Source organism: Peromyscus maniculatus, chromosome 1 (assembly GCF_049852395.1).
Source record: "Peromyscus maniculatus bairdii isolate BWxNUB_F1_BW_parent chromosome 1, HU_Pman_BW_mat_3.1, whole genome shotgun sequence".
NCBI classification, from domain to species: domain Eukaryota; kingdom Metazoa; phylum Chordata; class Mammalia; order Rodentia; family Cricetidae; genus Peromyscus; species Peromyscus maniculatus.
This window is the reverse complement of record NC_134852.1, coordinates 17,654,282-17,669,284: the sequence shown is the minus strand read 5'-3', so window position 1 is coordinate 17,669,284 and position 15,003 is coordinate 17,654,282. Positions and strand designations below refer to the sequence as shown.

Sequence of the window (15,003 nt, the reverse complement as noted above, 5' to 3'; positions counted from 1 at the left end):
GGATTGGTGGCTGGGTAGTGCCTTCTTCTGTGTTCCCAGGTCACGTTTTGTTCATTTGTCAACTCCTCAGCTGATCTTGTTTCTTCATACTTCAAACTGTAGGCATCTGAATCCTTTCCCAGATGGGTTTCAGCTGAGCAGGGTAGTCTCATCAACACCTCAAAGTTGTTGGGTTTCACAGGATCAGCAGTTGGGCCCTGGTTTGTCCTCAGATGGAGTGTTCAGACTCACTCTGGCTCTGACCCACGGAGACAGCCTCCTCCCCAGGCGCTGGGGCTAGGGGAGTCCCTGCTCCAAGCAGCATCTGCCTGCCTCCATCCCCAGGCCTGTCCACCTCTGCGGTCTGCTACCACAGGCCTACCTGCATCTTCTTGTCTCTGCTGCCAATCCTGTATGTGCCTGTCAGCTGCCGCTGGGTCTGTCTGCCTCTGTGGGCCAACAACGGGCCCATATGTCTCTGATGGCTGCCGCTGGGCCTGTATGTCCCTGTCGGCTGCAGCCACTGGGACTGTCCACCTCTGCGGGCTGCTGCCGTGGACCCACCTGCGTTTGCTTGTCTCTGCTAGCTGTTCTATCGCCAAACAAGTTTATTAAGAAATATAGCATATGATTTACAGTTTTCCTGAAAGGAGAAAGAAAGACAATGATATTAAGAAAAAAAGAGACTGTCATACAGTGAGACACTGTCAGTGGGGGGGCTTAATTAAGCAATGCTGCCCCAGGGGAACATGGGATATCTCAAGGACATCAGAGATCAAGCACTCAGTGTATTTGCTATTGATTACCATTTCCCCTTAGGGTGCTAAGAATTGTGTTCTCAGCATCAGAAGCTAGAACTCTTCCTGGGCCCTTCCTGAGACACCTAGATGCTCTGCTAAGCATATTGCTGGTTGTAGAGAAGCTGTCTTCCCTCTATGCACATTAGGGCTCAGGGCAAGCTTTTGTCAGTATGACTTTCCATACCTGTACACATTCAGCAGCATCACTGTGATTAAAATCATATAGAGCTTTTGTGAAATCCTCACTCTATTCTCTAAGATGAAGAAGGAGGCTTAGACAAAGATATCTTAATATAAATAGACCTGGGCCAGTTTCAAGCTCCCAGAAATGATGGTGCCAGCCCCAGGAACTTAAAAGTACAGTCATCTGGTAGAAACTAATTAACAAAAGAGTGCCCCAAATGCCAGACAAATGCCAGGCCATTTGGCAGTGACTGATTAACCATGGGATGTCCCAGTGCTGGAGATGGCACTTCTCAACTCCGGAGGCAGGCTGTAAAAGTTCTAACAGAACAAACAGATAAACTAAAATAAGATAACACAGAGGCCTGGGAAGATTTAGCCAATTAGAATTATACTCGTACTAACTCTCCCACAACCTGGAGGGACTCGTGGTTTTTGTCTTTAAAAAGCTAGCCTCACAAAGCAAGAGCAACTCCTCCCTGCCTCACTGCACTGTGATGAGTCAGTGCTTGAAACGAGTTCCCTGTCAAGACTTGAAATGGAAATAAACCTTGCTTTTGCATTCTGGACATCCTTGGTCTTTGGTGGTCTCTCTCGGGGTAGTTTGGGCATAACACGTTGATGACTATTCTTGATCAAAATCCTGATGGGCTTAAGACTCATTGTAATATACATTATATATTATATATGTTACAAATCTCAATTGTAAAATAGTATATATATATATATATATATATATAAAACTATGACTTATTATATAATATGTAATATTTATGAAATGTAACAGTCGTGATTTATTAGATTGTTTTACACAATATGGGCTGTACCAATCTAACAGTGTTTTTGTCAAAATGAACAGAATTAAGATCCTGTCACTAGTCATTCTCTGAGGACAGATACCACAGAAGTTCCAAAGTGGCATTAAAATCCTGAGGTATTTCATGAGATGCTTGTCTTTAAATGTAATTAAACTGAATAACCATTTTTTGTGATAAACTTTTGATTTATGTGTGAATCAAATCAGCAATAGGATAGACAGGAAAAAGAATAAACATATACATATATGTGCATATATGTATCTACATGTATGTATATGTATAAACATAAAATTATCATAAAAATATTCATAAATAAAAAATATTGATTTCCTTAATTATTAAGAAAATGGAGTCCTATTATGAAAGACCTTTGTGCTGGGTGGTGGTGATGCACAGCTTTAATCCCAGCACTGGGGAGGTAGAGGTAGGGGTATCTCTGTGAGTTCAAGGCCAGCCTGGGCTACAGAGTGAGTTCCAGGAGAGAATCCAATGCTACACAGAGAAAACCTGTCTGAAAAAAGAAAGAAAGACATTTCCTACACTTATGTCACATAGGATCCTGTCTATATATTCTTCTACCAGTTTCTGTGTTTCAGGTTTCACATTGAAATGTTGATCCATTCAGAGGTAGTGCAAAGTGATAGCTACAGGTCTCATTTCATTCTTTGCATTTGGAAAATCAATTTCTCTCTGCACCATTTGCTGAAGATGTTTTCTTTTCTCCACCATATGTGTTTGGCATACTTTTTAATAGTAAACTGCTAAACTACCTGTCATCATGTTTGAGTCTTCAGTTTTGTCTCATTGTTCTACATGTGTGTATTTATGGCAACAACGTATTATTTATATTGTCCTTGTAATAGTTCTTAAGATCTGTGAAGGTAATTCCTCCATCATTGTTGTTTCTGCCCAGGATAGTTTTATTCTATTTAGATCTGTTATGGTTCTACATGAATTTTAGAGTTTTTTTCCATGTGTACAAAGAAGGAGATGGGAGTTTTCACTGGGATTGTATTGAAACTCTAAATGGCTTTTGGTAAAATGGACAGAACACATTGACAGGTTTATAGATTTTGTCCATCAAAACTGTCCTGCACAATTAGTCACTCTTACCCAGTTATGGGGCTTTCAGCACAGCATGCACCCCTCTGATATTAGGTAGATCTTCTTTACTATAGCATAGTAATTTCACAAAATATGATTCACATCATGTAGGCCAAAAGGACAGCCTCAGACATGACACCACATTGCTCTAAATCCAAAATCTTAACATTTGGAAGACACCTAGGCAAGTTGATAGCTATTACTGTGTCTAAAACTGGGCTTGCATGGGACTTGGAGCAGATGGTATGTGTGTCAAACACCTCTGAGGCACGGTGAACAGTTTGTACTGTAGACAAATATCTAGGGTCAGAGAAGGGTTCATAGGTTTCATGAAGATTTTGTGAAAGCACACTCTATATCCACCATCTTTCTACCACTGTGACTTTTAGAAATTTGTTGTTGATCAGCATACCTCACTACTGCTTGCCTTTTCCACACTGAAAACTCTTTGGGCTCTTGTAAAATTGGCTATTCTTACAATTAATTTTCTTAAAATTGCTATTTAGTTTTTTGTAATTATATTTCCCTGCTCTACTCTGAAAGATGACTAGGACATCTGAAAGACATATATTTTAATATAAGTAACTATGTATACATATGCATAAAATACATAAACTTGGGAGTTTTGGATTTACTCTCCCTGATTTGATATGGCTAGCTTCTGAATCTTGGGAGTGCTCTCAGCTGCACACCTGGGCCCAATCAGTTCAGGAGTCAGTATTTACATAAAGTAAACTCTACTTATTAAAATTTATTCATGGTCATAGTGAACCTCTGAGTGACCTTTGATCCATAATAAAAGCAAGCTATGCTATATAGAATTAATCATTTTCATAGTGAGTACTGAAATTTGTCAATTCCTAAATTAGAACATTGTCTTGCCTATGTTGTGACAGAACTAGAAGATAGCTCCATTAATGAATCCAAGTCTTGTTCCTATATCTAAATTTATGCAGATAGCATTTGGCTTCCTGGAAATATACTTTGGCTTGATATTCTGTGTGTGGTGTGGTCATTTTCTGTTGGATTACTCAGTAAATTTTGGAGAGACTGGCTCCACATTTCAAATCCATCCACTGCTTCCCTTTTCACCATCACTCACACTTTCTCAAAATCCATCCATCTACTCCAGCTCTCTTAATTCCCTTTATGTGCTAATACCCAGGAGAGCAGAATTCAGACAACTATTCATCATATAACTCTGCAGATAAAATCCAGTTGAAACTTTCTCAAAGTTTGAGATGGGAATGATTTTTCTTCAGGGGTAAGATCAATTCTCTCAGCTGGTAAGTGTCATGGCTACCTCCTATAACCTCATCTTTACCTCAAAAGACATTAGTTCTGAATATATCAACATGTCGGTCACACTATATCAGGAACTCCATCCTACATGGAGACAGGTTGTCTGTCCTGACTCCTGAGGTCCTATCAGGCATCAGCCATCAAAGGGAAATCTGCTTTCACAGATGAGTCTCTGTTTCTTCCCTGAGGATTGCAAAAGATAGGACAGTCAGCTCTAAGCTACGTGAGTTCAGCTCTGAACTGGTCTTTTTCTTTCAGTAGAGAAACAAGCACAGGCCAAATACCTACAGAGGGACTGAATCCCCTTGATGCCTCCCAAGCACCCAGTTTTATTCACAGCTTCCACATAATATCTCATAACCACCTGTAACTTGAGTAACAGAGAACCCAATGCCATCTTCTAGCTTCCATGAAAAATGGGATGCAAAAGATACATGTATCTAATGCAAGCACATGCATGTACACATAAAATAAAACAGATATTTTAAAAGAATACTTTGCATAAATGAAGATGATGCTCTCCAGATCTTCATTAATGAACTATTGGCAGGTGATAGCTGCTGTGGAAGGGGGAATCATTTTTTTGCGATTTTGTAGTCACTGGCAGCATTCCCTAATTCAGTAGACAATTCTACATTATATATATATATATATATATATATATATATATATATATATGTGTGTGTGTGTGTGTGTGTGTGTGTGTGTGTGGTATGTGTGTATATGACTATTTAAGTATGTGCTATGTAGACAAACAAAGTCATAAAGGAAAGTTTTAATCAACAGAAAGAATAATATTGTTTACCTTAATTCTTGAGCAAATAGAATCCTATTCAGGAAGTCCTTTCCTACTCCTGTATCATGTATATTCCTGCCTATGTTTTCTTCTATAAGTTTACTGTTTCCAGTTTCAGATATAAGTCTTTGATCCATTTGAAATTGGATGTTTTGCAAAATGATAGATACCATGCTCATTTCATCCTTTTGCATATAGAAATTCATTTTTCTCAGCACCATTTATTCAAGATGTTTTATTTTCTCCAGTGAATGTTTTGGGAATATTGTTTCATATTAAATGGCTGAAGTTACATGTTCTCTTGTTTGGAGCCTCAACTTTGTTCCATTTGTCTGCATATGTGTATTAAACTATATTTTTATAGTCTCTGTAATAATCCTTAATATCTGGAATGGTAATCCCTCTAGCATTGTTCTCTTGCTCAGGATTGTTTTTGCTACCTAGGACTGTCATGGTTCCACATGAATATTAGTTGTTGTATTTTTCTAATTCTGTGAAGAATGAGATGAGCGTTTTCTTTTTGTTGGAGCTGAGGACCGAACCTAGGGCCTTTCACTTGCTAGGAAAGCACTCTACCACTGAGCTAAATCCTCAACCCCGAGATGAGGCTTTTTAATTGGGATTAAATTCAATTTATAAATAGTGTTTGGTAAAACAGACAGATCATTGTGAAGAGTATATAGCTTCTGTATATCTGGAGAGTAAGTCACAATTTTTTCCTTTGGGGAGATTTCAGCATAGCATAGCATGCCTCTGATGGTAGATCTGTTTTATTATAGCATATTAATTTCACAAAATATTGAGTCTCATCATGTTTGGCCCCTTCCAAGTAAAGGCTCAGACAATACAACCAAAAGTTCAAAATTAAACATCTCAAAGCCTTCAAGACCCCTAGGTATTTTGACAGCAATTAATGTGTGTGAAACTAGACATGCATGTGCCCTGGATACAGAACAAATGATGTTTGTGTAATATCATCTCTGGGGTATGGTTAGCGTTTTGTACTATAGGTCAATATCTAGCCTCAGAAAAGGGTCCAGAGGCTTCCCAGGATCATTGTGAAAGCACTGTCTATATCCACCATCTTTCGACCAATGTGACTTTCAGAAATCCACTACATATCATGATACCTCTTCACTAGTCTCTATTGCATCTTTTTTCACTCTGCAAATGCTATGAGTGACTGTTTTTACTAGTTGAAGCTCAATAGTATTGACCTTCCTAGTCTTCAGTCCATTGTCAATTATCTGTGTCTTCTACCCTCCTCTTCTCTGTCTCCTCGCAACCCAAAGAATCTTAAACAATCCCATATGCCATCTGTACTCTACTTCAAAAGCTTTGCTGCTCAGGTTTCCGACATTATCAAATTCTTTGGGACACTAATACTTACTCTTGGCACCTAAATGTGAGTGTTTGCACTGCTGTCTAAGGGAGTGATGCAAAGAAGTTTCATGAAATCACCCAGGATACAGATTCCAGACACCAGCATCAGGGTTCAGATCTAGTTTAAAGTGGCCATTCACTGGCATATATGCATATATTATCCAATCAGCTAAAGCATATTACACTGTGATCCAATGAGTTCAAAGGGCATGTAACCCACTTTGTTTGAGGTTGTACATGGGGGCAGCATGTCCTGGCAATGTGTCTGTAGACAAGTGGCAGGAATCAGGCAACACCCTGGGTTTTGGTGACATTCTGAGGGTCTCCTGCTAGCCAGGACTCCATTATTTGTCATCAAGTGTGCTAGACACATAGGTTTCCTCAAATAGCAGCAGGAGTCCTTCGCATTTCTCATGTTCCCTGTCCTTTAGATATACCATGTGAACAGATACTGTTACCTCATGTAGAGTCTTTGTAATTTTCTTTGTGGCAGGTTTCATCAACACATATCTACTGTTGTCCTGCCCTCCCCAATTCCCTTCATTATATTTTGCTCATTTTTCTTACATCATCTTGGTATATCTTTTCCCCAACCGGTTCCTTTCATTTATATGTCTCAAATATGAAATTTCTTTCAAAGACTTGTGCTTTCCTTGTCAATCCCAACTTTGGTACTGTTTACAAAAAAACATGGACATGTTTGAAGGTTAAACATAACTGGAGGTGGTCAGTAAGTATATGACTCTTACATAAGACTCTTGGATCCTAAATCTTAGCTGTAGGTTTGTAGTATGGAGTCTTTATTGTGTTTAGATAGGAACCATTTAACCATAGGCATTCCGTATTATTTATGATAAATGGCTGTCAAGTTTTTGTTAAAAGAACTTCTGACTTCAGGGCTGGCAAATGGCCTGTCTCCATATTCTTCTTTTGTTCAGATCTGAGGGAATCCTGATGAATTAGAGGTAGAAAGAGGATAAAGACCTGGAGAGAATGGATGACACAGGAAAATGTGGTCCTCTAAGTCAACTGAGAAAAACTCTTATGAACTAACTGAGACTGAAAGAAAAAGCCCTGGGCATGCCAGGTCTTCTGTGTATATATTATATATACAAATATAATATATATTATATATACAGATGTATATATTTTATATACACCAGGTTCTCTGTGTATATATTATATCTTTCAATTTAATGTTATTGTAGGATTCCTGATACGTGAATGAGTGGATCTCAGATTCATGTGCCTTCTCTTGGGCTATTTACTATTGTGTGTTTGCCTTGTCTATCTTCCATGTGATGGTTTTTTTTTTATCTTTTTTTCCTGTTTGGATGTTAGGTTTTAGAAGCCTCCTATTTCCTAATAACAGAAAGGGAATAGATGTGGATGTGATGGAGGAAGTGGAGAATTTCAAGGTGTTAAGAAAGGTGAAAATGCTATCAGCATGTCTTCTATGAGAATAGAAACTGCCTTTAGGTGGTGGCCCATGCCTTTAATCCCAGCACTCAGGAGGTAGAGCCAGGAGGATCTCTGTGAGTTACATGCCAGCTTGGTTTATAGAGTGAGATCTAGGACAGGCACCAAAACTACACAGATGAACCATGTCTCACAAAAAAAATGCAAAAAACAAAAAAAACAAAGAGAAGCTATTTTCTATTTTTTCCCCAATTTAACTTTTTATTGATTCTTTATGGATTTCATATCATGTATCTTGTTCCCACCCATCTCTCCATACCTTCCTATCCAACATCTACCCTTGCAACTCCCCCTAGGATAAAACAAAATAAAATTTAAAAGTAAATAAAAAAGGAAAAAATAAATCTAGTCATGGAAGCTGTAGTATGACACAGTTAGTCACAAAATAAGCCCTTTACTGCTTATATCATTATTTGCAGGTGTTCATTGCAATGCATCATTGGTCTGCATGGAGGCCGCTGGGTTTTGCTTCATCATTAATACTGGGCCCTTCCTGGGGCTTCTTTGGGCTATCCCGTTGTCCTGTGTCATGGAGATCTTGTAACATTTTATCTGGAGGACTACCCCCTTCACATGCTCCAGCAGATCATAGATGATTTGGATGAGGGGATGGGCCAACCCACAGCCCTGGGTTGTTGCTGAGTTAGTTATCCCACTAGCTTTGTCTCATCCTCAATTCTTGGATTAGCTCTTCAGGACCAACCTGCTTAGAAATACCAGTTCTATGTATTGAGCATCCAGGAGTAGGTCTGCTCTCATGGTCTAAGGGCCTGCTCAGGCACACCTACACCACCAGGGACAGCTCAACTGTGTTGTGGGTATAGGAGCTACTTTGTCCAATGATGCATCTAGTAGAGGCGGGTCAGCTCCCTTGTTCCTATAACTTCAAAGACAGCACTCCCACCTGCCACAGGCTTTGAGAGGTGTGTGTGTGGGGGCGGATTATCTCCATTGCCCATAATACCATACAGCAGATTAGGGGCAAGAACAGATCTCTCATAATCACATTCTTGAAGCAAGCTCACCTGTGCCACTACCAGCATGGTCACCTCTACTGTGTTGCCCAGGCAAGATTCAGTACCTACTCTTCTGAGTGTTGCATCTGGTGAGGTACAGGGGTTCCTTGCTCATCCACTGCAGGTGGAAAGGGGTAAGAAAGGCAGGGAGGGCATCTTTTCCTTACCAACTCTACCACGTGACAGATTAGGGTGTGGAGTCAGCTCTTCCACTCTCGGTCTTTCAGGGCAGGCTTACCTATACCTCTACCATACAACAGCCGTAATGGGGTACCCAGGTGAGGTGAAGAACCTGCTATCCTGAATGCTGCAGCTGGTGAGGAGGCAAGGCCAGTTCATCCACTCTCATGCACCAGGGCCTGAGACAGCAAGGGGCAAATGGCAAGAGGGGGCAAAAGGGAGCATCTCTCCCCTACCCACATCACCACATGACATATGAGTAGTATGACCAGCTCTCCTATCCTCATGCCCTTAGGGATTGTCCACTCTCTCCATTGCCAACAGAGGCAGTTTTAAAGTGTTGCCTAGATGAAGTGAAGGACCTGATCTCCATAGTGCTACCGCTGGTGAGATGCTGGGTCAGATCATCAGTTTTCATGATGTCAGGGACACATCTCCCATCTGCCACAGGGGCTGAGAGATGTGATGGGAGGATATCTATCCCACACTCAAACCACCATATGACAGATGAGGGGTGGGACCAGATTTCCCATAATCCCATTCTTGGCCCTAAATAACCTGTGCACCTGTCAATAGGGTTGCCTCTACCGTGCTGCCTAGGAGAGGTACAGAGTCTATTCTCACTAGTGCTACAGTGGTTCTGAAGCTAGGTCAACTCTCCTGCTTCCCTCTGGTGGTAAGGTATGAGTGGGGAGGGCATCTTTCCCTTGCCCATGACACCACATGGCAGACAAGGGAGACAGGACCAGGTGTGTGGTGATATTTTTTTGTGCTCTAAAAAATAAAGATTGCCTGAAAATCAGAAGGAAGTTAGCCACTACTTAACCATAGAGGTCTGGAGGTCTGTACAGACAACAGGAAGTGACAGAGCTGGGTGAAGAGAGGAAGCACTAAGGTAGGGTGGAGAAAGGAGCTCACTCTCTTTAGGCGAGGATTTCATAAGGGTAAGATCTAGTGGCTTGCTGCTATGAGACTCTAATCTTTCAGCCTTTTCCCCCAATATGTGGCCTGAGGGTTTTTTTATTATAAGACCTTTTAAGATTCCTGTTACACAGTCTTCCCACTTTCATGTCCTCAGCAGCAGTGCACCCAGACCTTGCCAACAGGGTCAGCTCTGTCATGCTGCCCTGCCAAAATACAGGCCCTCTTCTCTCAAGTGCTGTAGCCTAGGATGCTTAGGACCAGTGTTCAGCCAGAGAGGGGTGGGTCCACCTCTGTGCAGACCTATTCTCTTGACTTTTGGTCATAACAGGAACCACAGACATTAAAATAGTCCATGGCTGCTGTAGGGCCATGGGCCCAGACCTGGCCCATGGCTACAGCTCAGACCTAGACAGCACTAGAGTCCCAGGTGGCAAACATGCTACCCCTTCAGCCCATCCTCACTGTCTTCACTTCCTCAAATATACCTCTCCATAGGACATAAACAACTCTTTCTATCTTCCATACCCCACCATATATTTCCTCACCATAAAATACCCTATCTACTCAGGACCTTGTAGTACCCCCAAATCAGAATGTGGATCATTGTTTCCTGCAGAGTTTTATTGGTCCTAGGCAGGTTCCTGCTTTCTCCTCTGGACCTGAGGCAGAGAACCCTGAACCAGAATATAGATCTTTTGTAAAATCTTTTTTTTTAATTCAGTGCTTAAAAAAAAAGATTTTCTGGCATCTAATAACAAAATCATGTGATTTTTGTCTTTGAGTCCATCTATGTGATGCATTACACTTACTGATGACTATATGTGAAAATATCCTTGAATCTTTGAAAAGATTGAGATGCTGTTTTATTTTTAAACTAAATAAGAACTTACTTGTACTAAACTAAAGAAAAAATAGAAGCTCCAATGTAAGAGCCAATCAGAAGAACACTTGCCAAGGAGTCCCAGTTAATGTACATTTAGCTGAACTTGGATAGAAGGTATAATAGCCATGTTGCAGCCATGGATCTTTGCTTAAGGCTTTATATTGTCACTAGAAATTATATTACTATGTCCCTATGCACCAGAAACAAAAGAAAAGAAGAAATTACAGAATAGAGTAGAAAATTAATTATTTTTATTTGTCCTTGGTCATAACTCATGGATCCATTGACCTGCCCATCTGTAATACTACCTTTACTAGTTTCTTTTCTGAATGGTATCCAGAAGTTACATTTACATCCATTTGCCTATATACATGTAGACATTACAGGATAGTGCCTTACTTGGGGTTTCTATTGCTTCGACAAACACCATGACCAAAAAACAAGTTGGAGAGGAAAGGGCTTGTTTGGCTTATGCTTCAGCATTGCTGTTCATCACTGAAGGGAGTCCTTATCATTTACTTAAGAAATATAATATGACATTCAAATGTAACTTTTATATTGCCTGGTGGTTTCTGTTGAATATACATAGCTGTAAGAACAAAGGGGAAGGAAAGCCAACAATAGAAAATAGATAGAGAAGCATTGATGAACCCAGAGATCAAATGAGAAATAAGTTACTATCCAAATATGTTCCTTTAGTAAGACCTAGTAAGACCCTGAGATAAAAATTAGCCCCCAAACCTCGATGTTCTGTATCATTCTCTCTACAAAGGTGGAGCAGCCTGGAAGCTGGTCTTTCAGACAGCAATATGACAGGACGTAAACAGCACAGTATCCCAGAGACAAGCTAATGGAGAGTCCATGGAAGGGAGCTGCTTACTGACTTGCTTCCCATGGCTTCCTCATCCCACATTCTTAATAGAACCCAAGCCCAACAGTCAAGGGATGGCACCATCCACCATGGGCTGGGCCCTCCCCCATTGATCACTAAAGAGAAAAATGCCTTCTAGATGAATGTCATTGAGGCATTTCCTCAACTGAGGGTCCTTCCACTGATGATTATAGCTTCTGTCAATTTGAGACCCTAACCTAGCCAGTTTAGATAAGATCAGCTTATAAAGGGGAACACAATTTATTTTTTTTTCTGAGTTTGGGTGACTGGCTTATTATTACCCATATAAATCCAACAATTTTCCTTCATATCTTGACATTTAATTATTTACTGTCATCAAATAATAGTTCATTTTACATATGGTTACAAATTTAAGTGCCAATTTATCAGCTTATGCATATGTAGATCCCTCCAAATTTCTTTTCTATAGTAAAAGGAGCAGCAGTGAACTTGCATTAAAAATATCTCTATGGAATGATTTGGAGTTCTCTGGGTATGTGAACAGTTGTTCCACTTTTAATTTTTTTTAGAAACAACAAAACTAGTTAACATAAAGATTTTATTAATGGCTTCCGAATGTGTTTTTTTTTTTTTTTTTTTTTTTGGTTTTTCAAGACAGGGTTTCTCTGAGTAGCTTTGCACCTTTCCTGGAGCTCACTTGGTAGCGCAGGCTGGCCTCGAACTCACAGAGATCCGCCTGCCTCTGCCTCCCGAGTGCTGGGATTAAAGGCGTGCGCCACCACCGCCCGGCCCCAAATGTGTTTTGATGAAACACAAAGCATTATCATGATGCTAAAGCAGATAAAGACACAATAATAACAAAGAGAATTTATAGGTCACTGTCACTGATGATACAAAAATTCTCAATAAAACAGTAGCTAACCAGTTTCAAAATCATAACAAAACCATCATTCAATTTGAATTGATTTCTATAGAAGGTGAAATATATTAATATAATTGTTTGGTACTGGTAAAGGCTAAAGCAGTACTGATGGGACCAGGGCCCCCTGAAGATCAAGTTCATTGCCAGCTATGGATTCAGTTTTCCTTGCTATTTGAAGGTGGTACACAATGGTGTCTGTGACTTCACCAAGCAGTCATGATGCCCTGACAGGAGGAAAGCAACAAGAAGGGCAGATTTATTGACAACAGTTTTTGCTGGCTCCTTCAAACATCAGATGGGCACTGGGAAGACTCTCCCAGCTGCAAGTTCAAGAATGTAATGGATCTCAGCTCTTCCAGTCTGCTGATTCAAGCAGATGACAAAACTATCATACTCATTTTGGTTATTGCTAGAAACACTAGGTGCTACCTTCTTATCTTTCTGAATTGAATTTTTGAGTGTGATGGGTGAGTAAACAAACAGATATGAAGCAAAATATAGCATGTAAATAATTTAAAGTAAGATTAAATAGTTTTATTCCTCATCCAGACCAAACTGATTCTGGACAGAATGGAATAATGATTCATAAGTACAAAGGGTCCAAAAGATGGAAAACATAGAGAAGTGAAGCGGGTGATGTTCACAAGCCACCAATTTTGATTATGCAAAAAAGCAAAGCAGCCTTTTAAGATGGAGGAGAGGGTATAAAAAACCAGAAAGGTAGCCACCAATGCCAGGATGTGCTGGGTGGCTCTGGACTCAGGGGAGGTTCTGCTAGAACCAGTAGTGCTGCGGATGTGTTGGACATTTTGATTGTGTCTGTACAGAATGACAATCATGGAGCTGCTGGACCAGGTGATCATCACAGAAAAGAGGATTTCAGGACACACAAGCAATGCTACATAGAGTGAGCCACTGATTTCATCACTCCCTACAATTGAACAGTATCCAAAATCTCGTTTTCTTGTCATATTTTTGCTATTCCTTTCAATAAAAGGGTACACAAAGAAAATGAAATTTATCAACATGCACAAGACCCAGAGAAGGTCAATAGAGCAGCCAATGTACTTTGCAGCTTTGAATTTATGATCTTTCCAGCAGAATCCCCTTGGATTGATGGTGATGGCTTGGAAGACACTAAGGAGGCAAATGCTGCCAATGGACACACTTCGCCCAAATCTTTGCATGTACAATAGGAGCTGGCATCCGAAATTATTCACAAATTTCCTCAATCCCCAAACTGCCATTGTGTGGGGGCACTCCTGCAGAGAGAATGACCAAGGCATTGGATGCCATTAGGTGCATGAGAATCAAATCTGTGGGCTTTAGTTTGCATTCTCTGTAGTAAAGGACTAGATAGTAAAACATAAGAGAGAGATTTCCTAGAATTCCAGTGGTAGTTTGTGATAAGAAAATGATTCTAATTGCCAGATTACATAAATTCATTTTGTCATTCAGCAAAATTTCCTTTTGAATATGGCCCTGCTGTTTTTCTGTCTAATAATAATGACAATTATTTGCCATTTAGATTGACAAAAGAAGCCTTTAATTCATGCAGCAACTCAGAGACTGAAGCAGAGAGTCTTTTAATCTCGGGAGATAAACATCTGCCCTGACCACTTAAATAGACCTCATCCCAAAATTTTGACAGGAGTAGTTACTTCCTATGTATGTTACTGTGAAATTGCTCACTAACTTAGAATGAAAATTGATGGAATGAGATTCATTAAGTTTCAGAGAAAATGGTCGTGCAGGACAACATGGTGTTGACCTGTGAGAAACAACAAAAAGTGACAGCCCATACAAACAAACATGATGTAAAACTTCTAAAATATATTGATTTGCTAGTTATGGTATGAAAGAAATAAACTTTAATAATGACAACAAATGTTAAATATTTCAATTCTATATGTATACTTCACATAGACTCATTAAAAATGTAATGAGAACTTTATAATACGACCAAGGATAGACACTTGCAAGCAGCTAAGTTTTCCTCCATCTTAACATGGGTGGATCCATATTTGTGTTAACCTGAAACTAATATCTTTTTTCTATCCTCTCTATAAAATGTCCCTTGCAAAATACCCAAACCTGTTCTAGAAACTGTGGGTTCAAATGTGTAAATTATTGCCTACTTCTAGCTTCTGTTAATCTTGTTTCTTGCATTACCTCCTCCTTCCAACCGTCAATAAGGATACATTTTCTTTTGCCATTTTTGCTCATACCAGCTCCTTGTCAAGTGTATGTGAAGCTGCTTGGTGAGAAGTGTTTCTTTCCAGGCAGTCACCAAGCCCTCTTAATACAGACTCTTAATTTGGACTGTGATCATGCTGAGTGGTGTTTAGGTCTTTACTCTGTAGCAGCAATATCTAAAAAAT

At 39.9% G+C, this 15,003-nt stretch overlaps 1 pseudogene; it reads right to left on the bottom strand.

Moving 5' to 3' along the window:
* Positions 1-227: 227 nt before the first annotated feature.
* Positions 228-14,068, bottom strand: LOC107400670 (vomeronasal type-1 receptor 4-like; annotated as a pseudogene).
* Positions 14,069-15,003: the final 935 nt, after the last annotated feature.